Below are 8,620 nucleotides of genomic sequence, written 5' to 3'. Positions count from 1 at the left end.
TCCGATGCCTGGGGGCCCCTCCTGCCCCTTGCATATCAGGCCTGGGTCAGGAACTGAAGTCTGAGGATCAGCATGGCCAACAGACAACTAGTGAGTGGGCAGGCTCAGTATCTATATGAAGGTAGGTGATGTCCACATGTGATGCTGATCCTCCAATGAATGAAAGCCAACTAATGAAAGGGGTGGAGCCAGGGACAGTCAGGTTGGGGAGGAAAGCGCTAGATGATGCTGGTTGTCGTCTGTGATCATTATGGGGCTGTTGTGTAGTATTGTCTACTGACGGTCTGCATGGTGGATTCGTGTCTGACCCCCATTACGTGGGTGTTGGTCTCTGGCTCCCTCCTGTAGGCTGTAAACAATAAGGTTAATGGCTGCGCTCTTACAGTGCCAAGGTCTGAGTGATGGCAGGCTGTGTGGAAACTTCTACAGAGATGTCAAACAACATCCCTAATCTCTATGGCTCAGGGCGAAGGTCATCCCAAGGCTTCTGTTCATCTGGCAGCTGGAGCTCCCATCGAAGGCAGCTAAAAATATAACCTTGGAGGATCAGTCCACTAGTTGTGCCCATTGAGGGGCTCCCCCCATCCCTGTGCTGAGTTCCCGGGTCTGTACACCAGCTGTGCCCATTATGAGGAGCTCCCACCATCCCTGTGCTGAGTTCCTGGGTCTGTACACCCGCTGTGCCCATTATGAGGAGCTCCGCCCGCTGTGCCCATTATGAGGAGCTCCCACCATCCCTGTGCTGAGTTCCCGGGTCTGTACACCTGCTGTGCCCATTATGAGGGGCTCCCACCATCCCTGTGCTGAGTTCCCGAATCTGTACACCCGCTGTGCCCATTATGAGGGCCCACCCCCCCCCATCCCTGTGCTGAGTTCCCGGGTCTGTACAACCCCCGGGTGCCCATTATGAGGAGCTCCCACCATCCCTGTGCTGAGTTCCCGGGTCTGTACACCCGCTGTGCCCATTATGAGGGGCTCCCCCCATCCCTGTGCTGAGTTCCCGGGTCTGTACAACCCCCGGGTGCCCATTATGAGGAGCTCCCACCATCCCTGTGCTGAGTTCCCGGGTCTGTACCCCCGCTGTGCCCATTATGAGGGGCTCCCACCATCCCTGTGCTGAGTTCCCGAATCTGTACACCCGCTGTGCCCATTATGAGGGCCCCCCCCCCCCCATCCCTGTGCTGAGTTCCCGGGTCTGTACAACCCCCGGGTGCCCATTATGAGGAGCTCCCACCATCCCTGTGCTGAGTTCCCGGGTCTGTACCCCCGCTGTGCCCATTATGAGGGGCTCCCACCATCCCTGTGCTGAGTTCCCGAATCTGTACACCCGCTGTGCCCATTATGAGGGCCCCCCCCCCCCCATCCCTGTGCTGAGTTCCCGGGTCTGTACAACCCCCGGGTGCCCATTATGAGGAGCTCCCACCATCCCTGTGCTGAGTTCCCGGGTCTGTACCCCCGCTGTGCCCATTATGAGGGGCTCCCACCATCCCTGTGCTGAGTTCCCGAATCTGTACACCCGCTGTGCCCATTATGAGGGCCCCCCCCCCCCCATCCCTGTGCTGAGTTCCCGGGTCTGTACAACCCCCGGGTGCCCATTATGAGGAGCTCCCACCATCCCTGTGCTGAGTTCCCGGGTCTGTACCCCCGCTGTGCCCATTATGAGGGGCTCCCACCATCCCTGTGCTGAGTTCCCGAATCTGTACACCCGCTGTGCCCATTATGAGGGCCCCCCCCCCCCCATCCCTGTGCTGAGTTCCCGGGTCTGTACAACCCCCGGGTGCCCATTATGAGGAGCTCCCACCATCCCTGTGCTGAGTTCCCGGGTCTGTACCCCCGCTGTGCCCATTATGAGGGGCTCCCACCATCCCTGTGCTGAGTTCCCGAATCTGTACACCCGCTGTGCCCATTATGAGGGCCCCCCCCCCCCCATCCCTGTGCTGAGTTCCCGGGTCTGTACAACCCCCGGGTGCCCATTATGAGGAGCTCCCACCATCCCTGTGCTGAGTTCCCGGGTCTGTACCCCCGCTGTGCCCATTATGAGGGGCTCCCACCATCCCTGTGCTGAGTTCCCGAATCTGTACACCCGCTGTGCCCATTATGAGGGCCCCCCCCCCCCCATCCCTGTGCTGAGTTCCCGGGTCTGTACACCCGCTGTGCCCATTATGAGGAGCTCCCACTATCTGTATACAGTGAGAGAAGATTTTTGGCATGGCGGGGGAAGGGCGTCTCCTCCTGTACGATTGTTTTGGGCCGCTGAGTGTGAATTGCGCGCTGGCAGTGGCGCTGTGTATCTTGCCCTCTCTGACCCGGTCACGGTCTCAGTGCCGGGCAGGTCAGGCTGTATCGGGCTTGTTTGGCAGCACATAGCACCGCCACCTGCCAGGACCCGTGTTTATCCAAGCGGGAGAGAACTGCGCGAAGCTCCCAGCCTTCCTGCAGCAGGGAAACTACAACCCCCAGCATGCTCTGCTCTGAGCTGACACTGCTGAGACTTCTAGTACATGCTCTGCCAGGACAGGACGTGTCCCGGCGATGAATGTTGCCCTGATTGTCGGGGTGATCGGGGTTTATTGATGACGGATACCTCTGTAGAATGTATCCCGGTTCCAGCTTCCTCGATCTCCTCAGATTCTTATCTCCCAACAACACTTTCATATTCTCGTTTCCTGGAGCCGATTCTCTGGAAAATATCCGACGGATTCTTCAGAATTCGGCACTTTGCGCTTATTAAAGCAAATAGAATTTAAAGGGCCATTCCACTTCTTATTGGCTAAGTTAACATTCTGATCCAGAGCAGAAAAATAATTCACTTTGTAAATAACATTCATTATCTACATTGTTACATTTCTATAATTCAGATGTCTCCGGGGAAAGGGGAGGGGCGTCCGGGGACATTATCAGGGGTAAGGGGTAATATAAAGGGGAGAGGAGGGGAGTCCGGGGACATTATGAGGGGTAAGGGGTAATATAAAGGGGAGAGGAGGGGAGTCCGGGGACATTATGAGGGGTAAGGGGTAATATAAAGGGGAGAGGAGGGGAGTCCGGGGACATTATGAGGGGTAAGGGGTAATATAAAGGGGAGAGGAGGGGAGTCCGGGGACATTATGAGGGGTAAGGGGTAATATAAAGGGGAGAGGAGGGGAGTCCGGGGACATTATGAGGGGTAAGGGGTAATATAAAGGGGAGAGGAGGGGAGTCCGGGGACATTATGAGGGGTAAGGGGTAATATAAAGGGGAGAGGAGGGGAGTCCGGGGACATTATGAGGGGTAAGGGGTAATATAAAGGGGAGAGGAGGGGAGTCCGGGGACATTATGAGGGGTAAGGGGTAATATAAAGGGGAGAGGAGGGGAGTCCGGGGACATTATGAGGGGTAAGGGGTAATATAAAGGGGAGAGGAGGGGAGTCCGGGGACATTATGAGGGGTAAGGGGTAATATAAAGGGGAGAGGAGGGGAGTCCGGGGACATTATGAGGGGTAAGGGGTAATATAAAGGGGAGAGGAGGGGAGTCCGGGGACATTATGAGGGGTAAGGGGTAATATAAAGGGGAGAGGAGGGGAGTCCGGGGACATTATGAGGGGTAAGGGGTAATATAAAGGGGAGAGGAGGGGAGTCCGGGGACATTATGAGGGGTAAGGGGTAATATAAAGGGGAGAGGAGGGGAGTCCGGGGACATTATGAGGGGTAAGGGGTAATATAAAGGGGAGAGGAGGGGAGTCCGGGGACATTATGAGGGGTAAGGGGTAATATAAAGGGGAGAGGAGGGGAGTCCGGGGACATTATGAGGGGTAAGGGGTAATATAAAGGGGAGAGGAGGGGAGTCCGGGGACATTATGAGGGGTAAGGGGTAATATAAAGGGGAGAGGAGGGGAGTCCGGGGACATTATGAGGGGTAAGGGGTAATATAAAGGGGAGAGGAGGGGAGTCCGGGGACATTATGAGGGGTAAGGGGTAATATAAAGGGGAGAGGAGGGGAGTCCGGGGACATTATGAGGGGTAAGGGGTAATATAAAGGGGAGAGGAGGGGAGTCCGGGGACATTATGAGGGGTAAGGGGTAATATAAAGGGGAGAGGAGGGGAGTCCGGGGACATTATGAGGGGTAAGGGGTAATATAAAGGGGAGAGGAGGGGAGTCCGGGGACATTATGAGGGGTAAGGGGTAATATAAAGGGGAGAGGAGGGGAGTCCGGGGACATTATGAGGGGTAAGGGGTAATATAAAGGGGAGAGGAGGGGAGTCCGGGGACATTATGAGGGGTAAGGGGTAATATAAAGGGGAGAGGAGGGGAGTCCGGGGACATTATGAGGGGTAAGGGGTAATATAAAGGGGAGAGGAGGGGAGTCCGGGGACATTATGAGGGGTAAGGGGTAATATAAAGGGGAGAGGAGGGGAGTCCGGGGACATTATGAGGGGTAAGGGGTAATATAAAGGGGAGAGGAGGGGAGTCCGGGGACATTATGAGGGGTAAGGGGTAATATAAAGGGGAGAGGAGGGGAGTCCGGGGACATTATGAGGGGTAAGGGGTAATATAAAGGGGAGAGGAGGGGAGTCCGGGGACATTATGAGGGGTAAGGGGTAATATAAAGGGGATAGGAGGGGGGTCCGGAGATATTATCGGGGGTAAGGGGTAATATAAAGGGGATAGGAGGGGAGTCCGGGGACATTATCAGGGGTAAGGGATAATATAAAGGGGACAGGAGGGGAGACCGGGGCATTATCAGTGGTAAGGGGTAATATAAAGGGGATGGGAGGGGGGTCCGGGGACATTATCGGGGGTAAGGGGTAATATAAAGGGGATAGGAGGGGAGTCCGGGGATATTATCAGGGGTAAGGGGTAATATAAAGGGGATAGGAGGGGAGTCCGGGGATATTATCAGGGGTAAGGGGTAATATAAAGGGGATAGGAGGGGAGTCCGGGGATATTATCAGGGGTAAGGGGTAATATAAAGGGGATAGGAGGGGAGTCCGGGGATATTATCAGGGGTAAGGGGTAATATAAAGGGGATAGGAGGGGAGTCCGGGGATATTATCAGGGGTAAGGGGTAATATAAAGGGGATAGGAGGGGAGTCCGGGGATATTATCAGGGGTAAGGGGTAATATAAAGGGGATAGGAGGGGAGTCCGGGGATATTATCAGGGGTAAGGGGTAATATAAAGGGGATAGGAGGGGAGTCCGGGGATATTATCAGGGGTAAGGGGTAATATAAAGGGGATAGGAGGGGAGTCCGGGGATATTATCAGGGGTAAGGGGTAATATAAAGGGGATAGGAGGGGAGTCCGGGGATATTATCAGGGGTAAGGGGTAATATAAAGGGGATAGGAGGGGAGTCCGGGGATATTATCAGGGGTAAGGGGTAATATAAAGGGGATAGGAGGGGAGTCCGGGGATATTATCAGGGGTAAGGGGTAATATAAAGGGGATAGGAGGGGAGTCCGGGGATATTATCAGGGGTAAGGGGTAATATAAAGGGGAGAGGAGGGGAGTCCAGGGACATTATCAGGGGTAAGGGATAATATAAAGGGGATAGGGGATAAGTCCAATGTGGAGTTTTCTCACACTGAGTGTCCCTCAGTGCTAAGTACATAAGGCCCCATAGCAGGAAGGGAGCCATATCCTTCAGTGCCCCTGACACACCACTGGCACAGTCTTCTCTCCCTGTGCCGCACTGATTTAGTTTCCAAGCTGTGGGCGCTCAGTCTGTACCGGCTCAGGATTTGTCCGTCTCTGGGCTCTTGTAGTACCTCCAGGTATGGGGCCAGGTTGTGGTCTCTCTGTGGTGGCTGGTAGGTAGTTCCTTTCTGTTATTTAATTGCTTTGACATATTTTTCTTTGGAATTGGGTCCTTTATTTGAGATTTTGTGAGGCCATGCTGTTGGAAGTTTTGGATGGACACGGTGGTGATGAGTCGTTGAAGGCCACATGGATTGTAATGGTCCTAGTTGGCCAGTAGGGCTTCATGGTGGTATGAGTTGGGGCTGTAGGTGGTCCCAGTAGGATGGCATCCTCTTCTGCAAGCAGTAAGGGGAATCTGCCTTGTTCAGCCCGACAATTGTTGGAGGTGATCTGATGGACTTGGGTGAGATGCTTACAGAATTCCAAGATGGAATATTTCTGTTGGAGGATCTAATACCAGTTGGGCTGGTTAGGTGATGGGGCCCCATACTTCACTGTGGGGAGGAGGATTGGGATGATTACACTGCCAAAGATCGTAAGCCAGACTCTTATCTTTGGTTGTAGATGGCACAGCTGTCTCCTGATGGCTTAATCGGGGGCCGCATCAGCAGTATGGTTACCCTCAAAGGGCCGGTTGTATAGGACTATGCATCTACTCTTTATTATCATAAATAGTTGCCTCTGCATTCAGTTGCTTTTTTTTTTTCAACATTTTCTGTGAGGGTGTCACAAGGGACAGGAAGTGAGAAAAGTTCCCCATTGGGGTCACTAATAAAAGCAAAACCTGAAAGAAATGGTAACTCTTCTCTCTCTGTACAAAAGTAAAAAACATTTGGCTAGAGTTAGATTTTTTCCCCCTTAATTTCTACATAAATTGCCAGAACTGACTGCTCAGTGGGCCTATTATGGCTTGAGCAGTATCTGTGTGTGTGATCCCGGGGTGCTGTAATGTATGTGACCAGCCCCGGGTGATGTATAATGGGGTGAAAGCAATGTTCTGTGTGAGGTGCTGGGCCAGCCTGCATGTTCTATAGGAGTTCTGCACTGAGTGGAGTGCGAATGGATGATGGACTCGTAAGGTATGCGTTCTTTTTTTTTTGGACCTTCATGGCTGGTTTGAAACTTTCTGATGGGTTAATTTCTAGGCCGAGGTATGTGTAGCTGTTGGATTCTTCAACAGTGAAGTTGTTTAATGTGAAGGAAGAAATCTGGGTTTGTTTTTTGTTCTTCCTTTTGGAACACCGTGATCTTCGTTTTCCTTGGGTTGATGGGTAGTGCCTACGTAGGTGGAAGGTTAGTACAGCCTCTGCTGTACTCATAGGAGGATGGTATTAACAATACAGATCAGTCATGTGACCGCTGCTTACTACTGGCGCTAGAGGAAGCCCAGCATACGACCAATGTGTCCATCGATGTGACCATGTTCCATGTCATACCCTGAAGTTGGATGAAACATAAAATATGGTCTAAAAGGTGAACTTAGCCCTCAAGCCATTGCTCTGTAGGCGTTGTAGATCTGTGTGTAGATCGGTATGCTGAGCCTGCGGCACTTTTACTTGTTGAACTACTGGTACTTCCTGAAATGTTCATCTGGAGAACTCCCGTGCTTGAAGTTCTGTAAATCCTGGACTTCTGGATGAATAGTTGTTTTAATAATGAACCGTCCATGTGTTCTTCTTTTGTTACCTCGTGTATGGAGGTCATACCCGCTACACCTGTGTCACGCTCTATTTCTCCAGCACTTCCAGGCCATCTTGTAGGCCTCTGTCTGTTGAAGATAGTAATAGGAGATCATCTGCACACAACAGGAACTTCACCTCAGTGTCATGTAGAGCTAGTCCTGGATCTGAGGAGGATCCTAGAACTTCAGACCAGTTCATTGATGTATATGTTGAAGAGAGTTATAATTGGGCTGCAGCCCTGTCTATCTCCACCACTATGATGGAAGTTCCTTTCCCATTCACCTTCAATGCAGATGTTCTCAGTATATGAGATGACATCATATGCGTTTCCTCCTATTCCATTCTGCAGAAGTTTGAGGAACAGTTCTGGGTGCCACACTGAATCGAGGAACCTTCTAAAAGTCCACAAAACAGGCAAATATTTTCCCATGTTTTGTATGGAGGACACGGGGTCATTATTTATTTTTGGTGGGGTGGTGGACATTGATAAGTCAGTGCAGGGCGTAGTCCTCTAAGACAGCTCCTGGAGCCTCCGGGGTTTGGCTGTCCTTGGATCAGTGTTGTCAATTGTTCTGTTTTTTCATTGTTCCTCAGTCCCTTCCATTCTCTGACAAACCATCTATTGTAATGCTTTTGGACGGTTCCATGTAGCTGATTTTATCCAGTTGGGATGTTTCTGCAATGGTGTGTTAAATTTTGGGTTGTCCCTTACTGCTTGTTTCACACCTCATGGGATTACCTCATGGGGGTTGTTGGGGACGTTGTCAAGCTCTTCTTTAATGTTGGGTCAGTTATATGCCTCTCTATATTTTATGGTAGACCGTTTGGACCAGTTGGATGATGGTGGCAGGTTGTAGAGACCGGTCTGATGGAGTTGTGAAGATTTAATATACAGCAGTAGGTGGCTGTGGTTGGTGTGTGCGGGTTCATATCTGTGATGGAATAGTCTACCACGCTGCTGCCTACATGGGGGTCTGATGTATGTATTGCCAGAGAGTCTCCCATGGTGGGGCCGATGAGTTTGTAGAGCCCAAGACTCCGACACAAATTCAGCACTTTTCTCCTCCTTCCTGTTGGTTATTCTGTCGTAGCTTCTTCTTCATGTCTATATTGGCTCAGGACAGTGACTTGTAGATGCCAATATGTATGTAAGAGACTGAAAGTTCACAGGTGTCCGGTCTATAATATGGCGGCTCTCTCCTCTCTCATCTTTTAGGACCAATTGGAGCTTAGCATTGACAAAGCAATTGAGGAGTTATTATGGC

Source organism: Nanorana parkeri, unplaced genomic scaffold, assembly GCF_000935625.1.
Source record: "Nanorana parkeri isolate BGI_ZX_2015 unplaced genomic scaffold, ASM93562v1 scaffold1354, whole genome shotgun sequence".
NCBI classification, from domain to species: domain Eukaryota; kingdom Metazoa; phylum Chordata; class Amphibia; order Anura; family Dicroglossidae; genus Nanorana; species Nanorana parkeri.
Note: the sequence above shows the minus strand (reverse complement) of the source record.